The 14,664-nt window shown below is 52.1% G+C and overlaps 1 protein-coding gene across 8 annotated transcripts in view; it reads left to right on the top strand.

Moving 5' to 3' along the window:
• Positions 1-18: 18 nt before the first annotated feature.
• EXD3 (exonuclease 3'-5' domain containing 3) overlaps positions 19-14,664 on the top strand; it is a 250,668-nt gene continuing 236,022 nt past the window's right edge. For 3 of the 8 annotated variants that reach the window (XM_085593680.1, XM_077787870.2, XM_085593677.1), the window contains exon 1: positions 768-925. The gene's annotated coding sequence lies outside the window, so the exon portion shown is untranslated. Of the gene's footprint in view, positions 926-14,664 lie in introns of all 8 variants that reach the window. The other 5 variants (XM_085593681.1, XM_085593676.1, XM_085593674.1 and 2 more) reach the window with 5 other exon arrangements.

Raw genomic sequence — 14,664 nt, 5'->3', positions numbered from 1 at the left:
CAGAATGGGACACGGACCAGGAAAGGGACACTGAGCCCGGAATGGGACACGGACCAGGAAAGGAACACTGTGCCCGGAATGGGACACGGACCAGGAAAGGGACACTGTGCCCGGAATGGGACACGGACCAGGAAAGGGACACTGAGCCCGGAATGGGACACAGGCCAGGAAAGAGGGACACTGAGCCCGGAATGGGACATGGACCCATAGTGGGACATGGACCAGGAAAGGGGGACACTGAGCCCGGAATGGGACACGGACCAGGAAAGGGACACTGAGCCCGTAACGGGACACGGACCCACAGTGGGACATGGACCAGGAAAGGGGGACACTGAGTCCACTGTGGGACATGGACCTGTGAGGGGCGGGGAGCAGGACACGGGCCCCGGGAAGGAACACAGACCGCGGGAAGGGGGGACATGGAGCCCGGGAGGAGAGACGGAGCCCAGAATGGAACACGGACCGCGGCAGGCGACCGGGCCTGGCGGGACAGACCGGCGAGGGCGGCGGCCACACCTGAACAGGCACTGGGAGGATGCTGTTGGCTGAAGGCACCAGAGGGCACCTGACCAGCCGCCAGAAACGAGCCCGCGGCCAGCGCTGCAGCGGCTAGAATACCGCTTTGGGAACTTTGAATAAAACATTTAACGCGAAAAACATAGCAGATATTTTCACGGTCATGTGAGTGCGAGTTAGCTACAGTAAGTACGGTAGGCATAGTCGGCGCCGTACTCTGGTAAATACGGTAGAGCCCCGGGCTCGCGCACTCCGCGGGCGACAGCGCCCCCTGGCGGCGGCGCGCGCCGGTGCCCCGGAACAGGAGACCGATGGGGGCGCGGCGCCGTGCGCGAGACGTTCCGGGGCCGCTGACGTTTGCGGCGAGGAGCGGCGGGGAAGGCTTTGAGCGGCGGACCGGCGGTGCCAGGTGAGTCCCGGGCGGGCCCGGAGCGAGAACCGGGCCCGGAGCGAGAGCCCGGCCCGAGAACCGGGCCCGGAGCGAGAGCCCGGCCCGGCCCGAGAACCGGGCCCGGCCCGAGAACCGGGCCCGGAGCGAGAGCCCGGCCCGGCCCGAGAACCGGGCCCGGAGCGAGAGCCCGGCCCGGCCCGAGAACCGGGCCCGGAGCGAGAGCGGGGCCCGCAGCTCCGACACCCGGAGCGGCCCAAGAACCCGCCCCGGCCCGGCGGGGCCGCTCCCGGTGCCCGCTCCCCGTGCCCGCTCCCCGTGCCCGCTCCCCGGTGCCCGCTCCCCGTGCCCGCTCCCCGTGCTCGCTCCCGGTGCCCGCTCCCCGTGCCCGCTCCCGGTGCCCGCTCCCCGTGCCCGCATCGCGGTACGAGCGGCTCCGGGGCCGGCGGGCCGGGCGGGCCGGGCTGAGCGTCGGGCCGGGAGCCGGTGCCTGCGGGAGCGGGGCGCGCAGAGCGGAGGCAGAGGCGGCGGGACGGAGCGCAGCGGGTTAAGTGCGAGTTAACAAACCAGGTTAAGTGCGAGTTAACAAACCAGAGACAACCGCCGCAGCCCTGCCTGGGATTTCGCTCTGAAACAAACCGGTTGGGCTGCCTGCCGCTAATTTGAAATAGCGCAGGGAATGGGAAAGAAGAGACGGTGGGATTGGAAGTACTGCGAGTATTGTCCACACATGGAAAGATAAAATGTGGTTTAGGAAAGGAAAGGTGGTTTGTTAACGTGATGTCGGCAGCAGGAGTGAAATAAAATGAGCGGGTAAAATTTTGTGTCTAATTAGATCTTGCAGATGCAATGAATGTAAAGATTAAAGGCTAACCCACCTTTGGTTGGGAAGATCTCCCGACTGGTGTTTTCTCTTGGGAAGGGATTTCAGTATCCGAGTCAACTGATGATTGCTTAGAACCACATACTTGGGTTTTCCTAGGAATTGAACTCTAGTGCAACTTGACAATTAAACAGGTGCTGTTGCCATACAAAATTTAAGAACAGCCTTAGGATAAACGGTGCCTCAGGTGTTAAATGGAAGCTGTGGATGGGTGAGAAGCAGCTGCTTCCCACACCTGGGTTCAGTCCCTGGCTGAGCCCAGAGCAGCTGTGTCACCTTTGCTGTTCGGGGTCCCTGCTGGCAGGGGGGACACGCAGGGACAAGGTGCTGCTGGCCTGCCTGGGTGGTTCCACGTGGCAGGAGGATCTTGATACCACCACAGCCACTGCTGGGGTGGAGTGGGAGTGGCAGGACACAGATGCATCAATAGTGGCACAGTCTGAACTGCTCTGCTGCGGGAGGAGTTGATTGCTTGTGTGGTTTGCAGTTTTACTAAAGAAAATCAAGCTGCAGTGGGCGTGTGTGTGCTTGTGGTTAGAACAGGCTGCCAGGGCATCTCTGGTTCCAGGAGCTCTCCAGTGAGATAGAAAACTCCTGGGGAGTTCAGGGCAGGCCACAGAAATGCTACAGTTCTGGAAAACAAGCCCTGAATAAGCTCAGTTTATCCAGGCACATTGAAGAGAGTTGAGGAGTGACTCAGGCACTCTGGAAATCCATGCCTGTGGGAAGTTCTCCCACAGCTGGATCCTGTCAGCCTTCCCAAAGCACACAGAAGGATCCAGTAACTGTGGCACAGCGACACAAATTCTGTTAAATGGGACTCAACTTCCCAGCAGTGGTGGAGGGTAATTACAGGAGGAGTTTGGGCAGAGGGGAAGGCTGTCAGTGATGGGAGCTCCTCAGCTGAAGGGTGTCAGTGCTGAAGGTGGGCTCAGAGCAGACTCCTGGGCATTCTTGGGGACCAGGCCAATTTGGGCAAGCAGTAGGGCAGAAACAATCAAATTTTAACATCTGGAGCAAAACCAGCAAAATGCATCTTCTGGAACATAAATGCTCCATCAGAAAAGCTCTGTCTGGAGTTCCTAAGGCAACAGTGGTGCCAGCAGCAATGCTGCCACTCAGCTGCACAGAGCTGTGCTGGTGGTTGCAGTTCAGCAGTGCAGACACTCCTCTCTGTTGGGGCAGAGGCGATGCTGCTCACGCGGAGCCCCTCAGTCAGTGTGGGGTGCACAGAGCCCGTGCAGGCACAGAAGGATTAAACTGAACACTTCAAATTGCTCATTTCCACTGCAAACAGCAACTGGCACAGCTGGAAATAGTGCAACTTGTGGGATTCTCCAGAGGCAGAGTGGAGAGAGGTGAGCTCCCTGTGCTGGGAGTTCTTAGCCTTCAGGTGGTGCAGAGGGATCCACAGAGGTGGATGCCTGTTCACAGAGGCTCAGTTATACTCAGACAACCAAAGCAGCTGCTCCTGTGAATAAATAATTTACCCAAACGTGCATTAAATAACTTGCTGATGTGTGTAGTGATGTAACCTGGGAGGAGAGGGAATGACATAGGGCACCTCTGGGCTAATGACAGAGATATTTCATTGGAATTAAGAGTGTTCTTCTGAGCTGAGCTTTAGTAATTTAATTCAAAAGCTAATTACTGAATCTGTGTAATATGTCTTTAAATAAAAATATATTTTTTGTAGCTCTCTGAGGATTCTTGGTGCTCTGACAGACTCCTCAAGCAGCTCCTTTGGTAACCAGGGGCACTGGAGGGAGGGCTGGTCACAGAGGAACTGAGGAACAGAAACAGGACAAGTGCCAAGGGCTGAACATCCTGCAGATTCACATGTTCATCTCCAATCTGAATGAATGTGTAATAAATTGATACACTGTTGGAGGAACTATGGCAGATGTCAGTGATAAACATCTGAAAAAATCTTTCAGAAAAACAAAAGAAGGGGGTGTGCATATGTGGGCTATTGGAAGTCTGGAAAGCTGTTTTCCCAGGGGATAAAAGTCTTTGACTCTTTTGGAATACATGTGGAGGCTCAGTGTTGCAGTGTGACCAAGTGGTATTAACTTGAGCCTGGCAGGTGGGAGCCTTGTCCAGGGGTTTGAGGTCAGGAGCAGCGTGTCCTTTTGCCACCTGTGCCGACTGAACTCCCTGCTGGGAGAGCTGGGGCAAATCCTGCTTTGTGGGCTGCAGGTGAGAATCAGGCAATAAACCCTGCTCGTGTGCTTAACAGCTTACTCAGTCTCAGCTTTGCCACTGCCTGGGCTGTCTCTCTGGGCACAGCCCCTCGTGCTGGCTCTGAACAGACCTGTTTGAGGGTTGAGGCAATAATTCTATCAAAGACATTTCTACAGCAGAAAAAAAATCAAGTGTTGCTAATTCTTACAGAATAATCCTCATTGCAGTTTCTTCTGCAAGGAATAGGTGGAAATGCAGGTAAAGAAAGATGAAGTGTTTTGGAATCTGGTCAGACCAGGAGTAGTTAAAAACTCTTCAACTTCTGTCTGATCACCTGTAACACATGAGGGTTTTGTGCCTTCTCTGACCCCGTCTCATGGACAAAGTTGTATATTCCTTGTACTTGGCACACTGAATGTGAAGAAGGAATTTGCTAATGAAGAAAAAGATATATAAATAAGAAGAATGGAAGAATTAAGCAAAGGGAAAAAAGAGTCAAATTTCTGTTGTGTAAACAGTTGAACAGTAACAACCCAGAAACCAATTTGAAACGGACATGTCAGGAGTGGTCCTGTTGGTGTCCTGCTCTGGGGCTGCTGTTCCTGCAGGTCATATCTGCCCCTGCTTGTCGTGGTAGCAACTGATATAAAAAACGCATCAAAGTCTCTTTTTCTTGTCATAATATCCAGCCCAATTCTCTGCCCAGTGCTTCAGTCCATCTCTGAGTCTGTTTAGGAGAGCAAAGCTGTAGATTTGTCTGCACAGGTGAGCTCTGGCTCCTGTGCAGTTGCTGGGCTGGGCATTGCTGTGATTCTTGTCCCACGCTACTGAGCCAGGGCAGGAGACACTCCAGCTCTACATAGATTTAATGCATTTAAATTATTTCCTCTTTATTATACCTCCAGCTCTGCCAAGATGGCCACATTTCATGTTAAGTCTAAATGTGTGTCTGCTGTCATTTTAGACTCTTTTGATTAATGTAACACTTTTTTTTTTGCCTATTCCATGGTTTGTGATACCCATTGTGATTTGTTCTTGGCTGTTGCTCATCTTGCCTTCAAAAGCAGAGTGCCTAACAAGGGGTTACCCCTACAGCTCTGCACACAGCTGTGGTTCACTTACTCATTTCAGGGATTAACTTGCTCTTGCCTTTTTTACAGTTTTTATTCTGTGCAGAATAGGACTTAGGTCTGGTTTAAAAGAGACTGTGTAATCATTTTTGATTTTACACCAATGCACTGAGCCTTGTTTGGGTTACATGTCCATGAAAGAAAAGTCTCTTTTTCAAAATAGCCAGGACTGCCTGCCCACTGCTGATCTTTGTAATGTCAAACTCTGCCTGAATCTCCTGAAGGAATAAGCTGTTTTGTCAGGAAGAATTGGCTGGAATGTAGCAGTGCTGTGAGGAATGTTTGAACATGTGAGCAAGCACACAGGAGGGACTCAGCACTGCTTGGGAAGTGCTGGCTCTATCAGACTGCTCCACGTGGATTCCTCAGGTTATACAATTGCCTGTACAGTTTTGGAAAATATTCCTCAGGGACTTGAATCTCCCAGTGTTTGAAGCTGAAAGGAAATGGGTTTGGCTGTTTGAGAAGGGCAGTGCAGTTGGGCTGTACAGGCTCAAGCTGCAGTTTCAGCTGGAGCAGGGCAGGTTTTTGTTACCTGTGCAGCTGAGGGTGGTGTTGTCCAGGGCTGTTTGTGAGCAGTGGTGGCCACTGGGCCATTGCAGGCATGGAGTGGAGCTTTCCTGGAGGTGCTGTGCTTGTTGAAGTGGATAACCTGTGTGGGTCAGGGTGCTGGTTCCCTGCATTGCTCATCACATTGATAAGGTCTTAGTCTTTGGTGACCCAAATGGAATCACAGAATCCCTGGAGCTGGAAGAGACCCACCAGGATCACCCAGTGCAGCCCCTGACCCTGCCCAGACCCCCAAAATCCCACCCTGGGCATCCCTGGCCGCGCTGGCCAAAGGCTCCTGGAGCTCTGGCAGCCTCGGGGCCGTGCCCATTCCCTGGGCAGCCTGGGCAGTGCCAGCACCTCTGGGGGAAGAACCTTTCCTGCTCTCCAGCCTGAGCTGCCCTGGCCCAGCTCCAGCTGTGCCCTGTCCCTGTCCCAGAGCAGAGCTGGAGCTGCCCCTCCCCTGCCTCCTGAGAGGAGCTGCAGATTTCTCTGAGGTCTCCCCTCATTGCACCTCACGATCTTATTATTTACAGTAAAGGTGCTTTGCAAGAAGTAAAAAAGTTGGCAAGTATGTGAGATGGGTTCAAGGAAGAATGTGCTGCTCAGCAATGTCTGTCTGGTGGCCTGCATTAGCCAGGTGCCTGCTGTGGGGCTGAGGTGTTGAGCTGCCAGGTGTACAAGTGCTCACAGGCCTGCTTGCTTCCTTGCAGACCCTGGTGGCAGCAGGGTCCCCCAGACATCGCCCAGCAGCTGACACCTCCACCATCCTCTCTCGGGGTTTGCCCCTTGGGCTGAGTTTGCCAGGTCTGTTCAAAGGCTTCTGACACACATCTGGCAGGATGGGGGCAGTGCAGCTTCAGGAACTTCTGCCCCTTTCCATTCTGTCTTGTAGGAGCTTGGAAAAGGACCATTTGCACCTTCTGCTCCCAGCTGGGATGTTGGGGGGCACCTGAGTGGGATGCCTTGGTGCAGGATGGAGGGAGGGAGGGGACAGGAGCTGCTGTGACTCTTCTGAGCCTACACTGAGCAGCTGTGCTCTCCTGGCATAACTGTGGGTACAGCTTCAAGGGCAAGGAATAGCCCCATTCTGACAATGTGATGCTGAGATTATTAAAATTGAATTTCTGTTCTGAGAATCAGTGTGGGACTTGTGTCTCAGTAAGAACTTTTCTGGTTTGCAGGATAGTTTATTCGTTTATGTAGGTGGGTGAAAGGGAACTGGGCAATAAACCATGTGTCTGCTGTATGAACTTGTAACCAGTCCTGTTCCACCACTGCAGCTTGTGTTACTACTCTTGGGTGCAGACCAAATAGTCAGTATTTTATGGTACACCAGTGTATTAAGGAATATATTCAAGGAAATTCCATTTTGATTTGTGAACTTCATTGATTATATTAACTTATTTTTGTGATTATATGAACTTAATTTTGTAAAGTTTGATTTAACTACATTATATGTTGAAAAGTCACCCATCAATTCCTTACAGATGGTGTAAAACTCAGTTTATCTTAAAAAGCTGTACTGGGTTAACTTCCATCTTATTCAGTATCCTTTCTTCTCTTGGAATGGGATAACTGTGAATTCTCCCATCTTTCTCTATAGTCCTGCTGCTTACTGAGGTATTTACCAAAGAGGGCTTGCACAGTGCAGGGCAGTATAAAATACCTGTGCAGGAGCAGTCACCAGTTAGTGTCTGTCATCTGCTTTCCAGTTTTCAAGCGGAGACAAGGCTCATTCAGTTTTCTGTGTCCCTGTGTGTGAATGCAGCTGCAGCCTCGTTAGAGGGCACTCTGGAATCACCCAGGGAGCTGAGCAGCCACAGTCCCCAGCAGCTCTCCCGAGAAATCCTGCTGCAAACCTCCTTTCCCCCGGAGCAGAATGGGAATTGGAGCTGGATTACCCTGGCTACCGGTGATCCAAGGCAAGACTGCCTGTGCTGCGGGCTGATTTCATGCTTGTGCTCTAGGTGGAATGTAGCGACAATTTGTTGAGAATTCACTGCAGTTTTCCAAATGTGAATCAATGACCTTGCTTTTCTCATGGCCTTTATCCCATAAACTGTCCTGATCCTAAATCTATATCCATTTTTGATATTTTTTTCGTTGCTATTGTCTTTAAAAAAGTAAATCCTTGATAAAAATAGAAGATGGTTCAGAAACCCTTGGGTTTTAGTACCATCCCTTCCACCAGTTTTATCTGTGCCTTTGACAGTTCGTTGTGTCTAATTTCACTTTCCTTGTGTCAAAAAGAGGATAATGATTTTTACCTTGCATGAATTAATCAACATATATAAATATATAAAAAAATATATATAAATGCGCTTTGAAATCTGAAGAGGTTTAGAATTTTCTGAAAATATAATTCAAATATTGAACAAAGCAGGAGTCAGAGAAGTGAAATTTAAGACCACGATTATTGTTCAACTGCTTTCGTTGTGCTTCTGTTCTGGCAGGATTATAGAGCCAGATCATTTGCATTACTTTTGATTTCCCTATGTTTTTAGTTTTTTGTCCAAGGAACGGCATTTTTATTTGCAGGAGTCAGATTGTCTGTAAACACAAACATAATCTCACCTTTGTCCAAACACACCTTGTTTTGCTTTTACAAACCAAAGCAAAGCGGTGGGACCCAGCAGCAGCGTTCTGAGCAATTAGCAGTGACTCAGCCCGGCCTGGGGAAGCTGGGCAGGAGCCGGGCGGTGTTCCCTGGGCTGGAGCCTTCCCTGCAGGGCACAGAGCTCACACTGAGCTCCCAGAGAGCTCCCAGAGAGCTCAAACACAGCTCACACAGAGCTCACACTGAGCTCACACAGGGCTCACACTGAGGTCACACTGGGCTCACACTGAGCTCACACTGAGCTCACACTGAGCTCACACTGAGCTTACACTGAGCTCACACAGAGCTCACACTGAGCTCCCAGAGAGCTCAAACAGAGCTCAAACAGAGCTCACACAGAGCTCACACTGAGCTCACACCGAGCTCACACCGAGCTCACACTGAGCTCACACCGAGCTCACACTGAGCTCACACCGGGCTCACACAGACCTCACACCGAGCTTACACTGAGCTCACACTGAGCTCACACAGGGTTCACACTGAGCTCACACTGAGCTCACACTGACCTCACACTGAGCTCACACAGGGTTCACACTGAGCTCACACAGGGTTCACACTGAGCTCACACTGAGCTCACACTGAGCTCACACTGAGCTTACACAGGGCTCACACTGAGCTAACACAGGGCTCACACTGAGCTCACACTGAGCTCACACTGAGCTCACACAGAGCTCACACTGAGCTCACACAGGGCTCACACTGAGGTCACACTGGGCTCACACTGAGCTCACACTGAGCTCACACTGAGCTCACACTGAGCTTACACTGAGCTCACACTGAGCTCACACAGAGCTCCCAGAGAGCTCAAACACAGCTCACAGAGAGCTCACACTGAGCTCACACTGAGCTCACACTGAGCTCACACCGGGCTCACACAGAGCTCACACTGAGCTCACACTGAGCTCACACCGGGCTCACACTGAGCTCACACTGAGCTCACACTGAGCTTACACTGAGCTCACACTGAGCTCACACAGGGCTCACACTGAGCTCACACTGAGCTCACACAGAGCTCACACTGAGCTTACACAGGGCTCACACTGAGCTCACACTGAGCTCACACTGAGCTCACACAGGGCTCACACTGAGCTCACACAGGGCTCACACAGAGCTCGCACAGGGCTCACACAGAGCTCACACTGAGCTCACACTGAGCTCACACAGAGCTCACACTGAGCTCACACTGAGCTCGCACAGGGCTCACACTGAGCTCACACAGAGCTTGCACAGGGCTCACACAGAGCAGGGACCGCTGTTCACAGGGCACAGGCTGGCTGGCTGGGCAGCTCCTTCCAGGCTGCCACGTGTGCCCTGCCAGGGGCAGCTTTATTGTCTGTAGGGTAAGGACAGCAAACACTGTCCCCAGGAGGGTTCATCAAAGCAGGTTCTGTGCTTCAGCCAGGAGACAGCTCTTGCTTTGGACTCCTGAATCACTGTGCTAGGCTTCTATGAATTCTGTTGGCCATGAGACTTCATTCTCCAATCAAAGCAGAGTAATAAGAAAAAGTCCTGGTCAGGCCTTCTTTTTCCTCTCCTAGTTTTTAATCTCCACTTGCACTTTCCCTTTCTCTCCCCCCAGACTTGCCATCCCCTTGGTAGCTTTTTGGCAATGAGAGATTGCTCAGGGGTGTGTCAGGGACATTTCTCTCTCTCTCTCTCAGGATTTTTCATAGAGGTGCACAGAGAGAAAGAAAGAGAAATGTCCCTGTGACACAGGGGCTGTCCAGCATCCCTCAGTGGAAGAGCACAGGAGGAGCTAGCAGGAGCTGCCTGAGCCACGTGGGTGGCTGCAGGTGTGTGGCAAGCAGCACCTGGGGAGATCCTGCAGCCTGTGAGGCAGCTGATGGCACAGCATGACAGCCCTGCAGGCTGGGCTGGGCTGGGCAGCCCTGGCACAAAAGCACTCTGCACTTCCCAGCTCCCCTGCTCTCCTGGAGGGTGGCACAGCTGCTCTGGCAAAGGGAGTGGGTGGGGGACAGAGCAGCCCAGAGGTGATCCGGGCTAATGTGTACCACTGGATCCTTTCAGGGAGCTGGGAATACAGCAGCAGCAGAGGCTGGGATGGCCTCCCAGTGATGGCATCAGCTGCAGTTCCTGAGCAACCTTTTATTTGTCTGGCTGGCAGATGGATTTTAAGAGGGAATGGAATACACAGGGACTCCTCCTCTGCAGAGATAAAACCAGTTGCTGAGCTTAAAGCATCTCCTCTGTGAGACTGCTGGGGATTGTGGTTTTTAATGGGTTTGAAGAGTGTTTCTTGTACTCTGGTGATTTCTGTAAGTGACTTCGGGGCTGACACTGTGAGTGGCAGAGGCTTCAGCCAAAATCTTCACCTCTTTAGTGTTATCCTGCATCCCATATCCAGATCCCTCTTGTGTTTTATTGCAGTTTGGATGTGCTAAAAAGTCGTGGTGATCCAGGAGCCAGGGACATTTCAGAACATGCTTAAGAGGAGCTCTACCTTGCTTCTAGGAAACACTTTCTGCCAGTTTTGAGTAATATCTCCTCGCACAACATTTCTGTGGAACTGAAAGTTTTGTTTTATGGTGTTTTGGTTTTTGTCACTGTTTGAAGACAGCTGTGTTCTCTGGTGACATGGTTGCCTGAGTTGGCCAATGCCATCCCCACAGCACAAAGGGGAATTGTTAGATGCTTTAGTTCTGAAATCAGCTCCAGGTACAAATTAGATTTTTATCAACAAACGTGGTTGCAGTACTTAGACTCATCTATAGTTACAGTTCAGAGTTGTACTCAAGTTCTGCCAAACCCTGATTTTGGCTCTGGAGGCCCGGTGCTGATTCTGGGCAGTGTTTTGGGGCTGGTGATGTGACTGGGGTTTCTGAGCCTCTCCCTGCTCTTCACTGCCCAGAGTGACACTTGGACTGGGCAGGTTCTTGTGCTGGGCTCAGCAGCCACTGTGGGACAATTTGTGTGTGATAGGGGAAGGCAGCAATAGTGCAGAGTGTCTCCTGCTTAAAAAAAAGTGAAAAAGCTCCTGCTGATAGAGGTTAAGGGATCAAATGCAACTGTCAAAGCACATGAGAGGAGCATAATGGAGAAAGCTTAAATTTTGGGCAGTTTTCTACCAAATGTAATGATGTAATGGAGGAAGATACACTTATTTCTTTATTTTTTCTTTTCTTGTTTCTGTAGGAGCCCAATGGTGCTGTCTGACTGCCTTGTCAGAGGTTTAAGCACCAAAAAGTAACCATTTTTAAGTAAAGCAAATGCAAAACTTTGGATATATGCTTAAAACTAAACAGAAAACGAACAAACAAAAATGAACAAAAATTGAGAAAGTCTTTTGTGTACAATGTCCAAAACAATTTTAAAATACTCTTGTTCCATTCCTAAATAAATGGTTGTTTCAGCCAAAGATAAATCTTTCCTCATGATTTATTATACTAATCTGGATATAAGGCCTCTGAGCAGGATTGTCAGTTTATTAGAACAGCTTTCTTTCTCCTTTCAGATTTAATCCACATGTTGTATCAACAGAGCCTTTGCTCAGTTATGAGTTGTCTTTTTTTAAAATAATAATAAAAAAAGTGAAAACACATGTTTTTTAACAGCCTTATTACAAAGAAACCTAGGATGACATAGGGAGAGGTGATCATCAAATGGTGACTGTGATTTGTAATTTCAGAGTGGTAAAAGGGTGAAAAATGGCCCTTTCCCCTCTGCCTGGGGCAAGCCTGGCAGGGACAGGAGGAGGCAGCATTATCTTTGGCCAGGATTTCCGAGGTTTTTTCCCCAGCTTGTGCAGTGATGCTAAACATGCTCTTTTTAGTTAACTCTAATTTCCTTCCTTTTTTTTTTTTTTTTTTTTTTTTTAAGGGGAACTTATCTAGAAGTGTATGTAATTCACATTTCCTTCCTTTCTGTCTTCCTCCCCTGTAGAGAAGTTCTTTCTTGGACCCCTCCTGTTTTCTAAATGAAGAGGAATTATTCTCAGGAAACTCATGAGTTTAGTATTATTCCTATACTTGGTTTTGTGAGAAAACATTTATTGCGAGTATAAATGCTTGCTTGACACCTCCATGAGGGTTCAGAAGTGCACATGAGAGCTGCTCAGTGAAGCAGCTCACCGAGTCATATGATGACAACCTTTGCTTGGCCCTGTCACCCCACAGTCCTGCAGCATCAGGAATTAGTCTGAAGCACCTCAGCATCTCCTGAACTGCCAGCTTGGGACCCAAATGTTGCCAAAAGCAGAGCAGTTGCAGTACTGGTGTTTTTGGTGCCAGTCTGGTTTCTTCCAGCTAGTGCTGGACTCCTGGCAGTCATCACAGTCCCCTTCATATCTCTTGCTCCTGCCTCAAGTGTCAATAGAATCATCTGCAGTGATGTGATTTTAAAAGAAGCTGCTAATAACATGTCTTAAAACAGAAGGAATTGGTCTGGCATTTAAAAATGTGTCATGAGCCTATTATACTCCTCAAAAGTATAGAAGAGAGTAAAACAAGGTCCACTCTTAAGTCTTAAATAGTAAAGGGGAAAAGAGGGTTGTGTCCTTGCTGCCAGAGGCAGATGCAGGGATAGCCTGGCAGGGATACTGGAGCTCTCTGGGGAAAGAGAGGTCCTGCTCTAACAGATAAATCCCTTGGACCATCTTGAATCATGGAACTTCAGACTGGTTTAGGTTGGAAAGGACCTTGGAGCTCATCCAATGCCACCCCTGCCATAGGCAGGGACACCTCCCACTGTCCCAGGCTGCTCCATGTTCTGTCCAGCCTGGCCTTGGGCACTGCCGGGGATCCAGGGGCAGCCCCAGCTGCTCTGGGCACCCTGTGCCAGGGCCTCACCACCTCACAGGGAAGAATTTCTTCCTAATGTCTTAATTTAATCCTACCCTCTGGCAGTGTGAAGCCATTCCCCCTTGTCCTGTCACTACTTGCCTGTGTAAAAAAATCTGAGTTCCTCCTTTTTACAAGCCTTCTTTAGGCCCTGGAAGGAGCTCTAAGGTGTCCAAGGAGCTTTCTCTTCTCCAGGTGAACACCCCAGCTCTCCCAGCCTGGCTCCAGAGCAGAGGGGATGCAGCCCTTGGATCAACTCTGTGGTCTCCTTTGGACTGGCTCCAGCAGCTCCAGGTCTTTCCAGTGCTGAGGCCTCCAAAGCTGGGCACAGCACTGCAGATGGGGTCTCCTGAAGGCAAAGCAGAGGGGGAGAAAAGAAGACAGAATCCTCAACAGCTTGTGCAGACCCTCAGGACTGGCAGCACCTTTTGGTGGGAGTCAGACTGGTCTGGCTTTGTTAGGGGCCAGGCAGGGCCAGGCAGAGCCAGGCAGGGCAGGCAGGGCCAGGCAGGGCAGGCAGTGCAGGCAGTGCAGGCAGTGCAGGCAGGGCCAGGCAGGGCCAGGCAGTGCAGGCAGGGCCAGGCAGAGCCAGGCAGGGCCAGGCAGTGCAGGCAGGGACAGGCAGTGCAGGCAGGGCTAGGCAGTGCAGGCAGGGCAGGCAGGGCCAGGCAGTGCAGGCAGGCCAGGCAGTGCAGGCAGGGCCAGGCAGTGCAGGCAGGGCCAGGCAGGGCAGGCAGTGCAGGTAGGGCCAGGCAGGGCCAGGCAGTGCAGGTAGGGCCAGGCAGTGCAGGCAGGGCCAGGCAGTGCAGGCAGTGCAGGCAGGGGCAGGCAGTGCAGGTAGGGCCAGGCAGGGCCAGGCAGTGCAGGTAGGGCCAGGCAGGGCCAGGCAGTGCAGGCAGGGCTAGGCAGTGCAGGCAGGGCTAGGCAGGGACAGGCAGGGACAGGCAGTGCAGGCAGGGCTAGGCAGTGCAGGCAGGGCTAGGCAGGGACAGGCAGGGACAGGCAGTGCAGGCAGGGCTAGGCAGTGCAGGCAGGGCCAGGCAGAGCCAGGCAGTGCAGGCAGGGCCAGGCAGTGCAGGCAGTGCAGGCAGGGCCAGGCAGTGCAGGCAGGGCCAGGCAGGGCCAGGCAGGGACAGGCAGGGCCAGGCAGAGCCAGGCAGGGCCAGGCAGGGCAGGCAGGGACAGGCAGGGACAGGCAGGGACAGGCAGTGCAGGCAGGGCCAGGCAGTGCAGGCAGGGCCAGGCAGAGCCAGGCAGTGCAGGCAGGGCAGGCAGTGCAGGCAGGGCAGGCAGGGCCAGGCAGGGCAGGCAGTGCAGGCAGGGCAGGCAGGGCCAGGCAGTGCAGGCAGAGCCAGGCAGTGCAGGCAGAGCCAGGCAGGGCAGGCAGTGCAGGCAGGGCAGGCAGGGCCAGGCAGGGCAGGCAGAGCCAGGCAGTGCAGGCAGGGCAGGCAGGGCAGGCAGAGCCAGGCAGGGCAGGCAGGGCAGGCAGAGCCAGGCAGGGCCAGGCAGTGCAGGCAGGGCCAGGCAGAGCCAGACAGAGCTGTGCCAAAGCAGCAGCCTGTTCCTATGGGGCAGCTGAAGAACAATCACCCCCTGGC

This window comes from Lonchura striata, chromosome 17 (assembly GCF_050655825.1).
Source record: "Lonchura striata isolate lonStrDom1 chromosome 17, ASM5065582v1, whole genome shotgun sequence".
Taxonomy (NCBI): domain Eukaryota; kingdom Metazoa; phylum Chordata; class Aves; order Passeriformes; family Estrildidae; genus Lonchura; species Lonchura striata.
The sequence above is the reverse complement of the archived record's forward strand: the minus strand, read 5'-3'. Positions and strand labels throughout refer to the sequence as shown.